Source organism: Hevea brasiliensis, chromosome 5 (genome assembly GCF_030052815.1).
Source record: "Hevea brasiliensis isolate MT/VB/25A 57/8 chromosome 5, ASM3005281v1, whole genome shotgun sequence".
Classification (NCBI taxonomy): Eukaryota; Viridiplantae; Streptophyta; class Magnoliopsida; order Malpighiales; family Euphorbiaceae; genus Hevea; species Hevea brasiliensis.
The window spans coordinates 32,227,237-32,228,825 of NC_079497.1; the positions used below are offsets into that span (position 1 = coordinate 32,227,237).

Below are 1,589 nucleotides of genomic sequence, written 5' to 3' on the forward strand. Positions count from 1 at the left end.
TGGCATGGAATTGAAAAACTCCCTGGATCCTTAAGCTTTGGAGGAAGTTTCCTCTGGAGGATAGCACTACATTCTTCTGTCAAAGCTACAGTTTCATCATCTTCAAGTTTTCTCTTATTTGAGAGAATTTCTTTCAAGAATTTTGCATAAGAGGGCATTTGTGAAAGAGCATCAACAAAGGCACATTTATGTAAAGTTTCTTCAAAACCTCTAAGAACTTCCCAAATTGCCTATCAAGCTTGGCTTTGTGAAATCTTTGTGGAAAGGGAAGTTGTGGCTTGTAGGGCTCGGGAGGTATATACTTCTCTTCTTTTCTTCAAATTTCTCCTTACTCTCTTGTTTTCACTCTCATCGGTTCCTTTTTCATTTTCTCTCTTCTCACTGTTTTCACTCTTCTCATCATTTATAACTTTACCACTTCTTAAAGTAATAGCTTGACAATGCTCTCTTGGATTTCTGGTTGACTTGGAAGCTTTCCAAAAGATTTGGCACTTGAGGAAGATGCTTGTTGTGCAATCTGGTTTTCCAAAGATACATTTGTGTGTTTGCATTTGTTCCACCTTGCTTTCACCTCTCTCATCTCCTCATCATGCTTATTTTGGTTGGCAAGAATCTGTTGCAATAAAGCTTGATGGTGGAATTTCGTTCTTCTGTTTTGGTGGAGGGTTCATATTTTCTGCTGAAAATTGGGCAATGGTTGCCTATTTTGCGATATGGAACTTGACTCTGCTTTGTTGTGGTTGAAAATTCGATTTTGAACTTGACCTTGCTGATTGCCCCATGAAAAGTTGGGATGATTCCTCCAATTTGGATTGTAAGTTTGAGAATAAGGATTCCCCATTTGCTTGTTTCCATAATTACCAACATATCTGCTTGTTCTCCATAATCTACTCCATTTGGTAGTTTCCTCTGCATAAGCCACTTGTTGTGAACTTCCGGTGATGATGTTGAACTAACCAACATACTCAAATCTTCCATCTTCTTAGCAAGGACATTTGTAAGTGCATCAAACTTTGCATTAATCATGTTGAATGGATCAAGATCATACATTCCAGCAGCTTGCCTTTTCTGAGTTGGAGCTGGTCCTCTTGGACTACTCCAAAGATGAGTATTCTTTGCAATTTTCTCTAATAACTCATAAGCTTCATCTTCATGCTTTATAATAAATTCTCCTCATGTTTGAGCATCAATAATTCCTCTGATTGCAGGAGTGACATTTGTGTAGAAATTCTGATTTATCATCCATTTTGGAATGGCATGATGTGGGCATAATCTCTCTAATTCCTTCCATCTCATCCATGATTCATAGAGAGTTTCATCTTCTCTTGGTCCAAAGTGTCATTTGATTCCTCGGCTCTTGAGTTTTTCAGTGGAAAATATTGTGCAAGAAATGCATCAGTTAGTTGCTCCCAATTTGTAATGGAGTTGTGAGGTAAAGAATCAAGCCAATCCAATGCTCTATCTTTCAAAGAGAATGGGAATAGCTTCAATCTTGCTGCATCATCAGACACTCCAGGTTGTTTTTGCATGTCGCAAATCATAGCAAACTTCTTCAGGTGTGTGTGTGGATTTTCAGAAGGATGTCCTCC

General features: G+C 38.3%; 1 non-coding gene across 1 annotated transcript; it reads left to right on the forward strand.

Annotated features, from left to right (window-relative positions):
• Positions 1-1,252: 1,252 nt before the first annotated feature.
• Positions 1,253-1,358, forward strand: LOC131180486 (small nucleolar RNA R71). Its single transcript, XR_009149254.1, has one exon. It is a non-coding gene; the product is annotated as a small nucleolar RNA R71 (small nucleolar RNA).
• Positions 1,359-1,589: the final 231 nt, after the last annotated feature.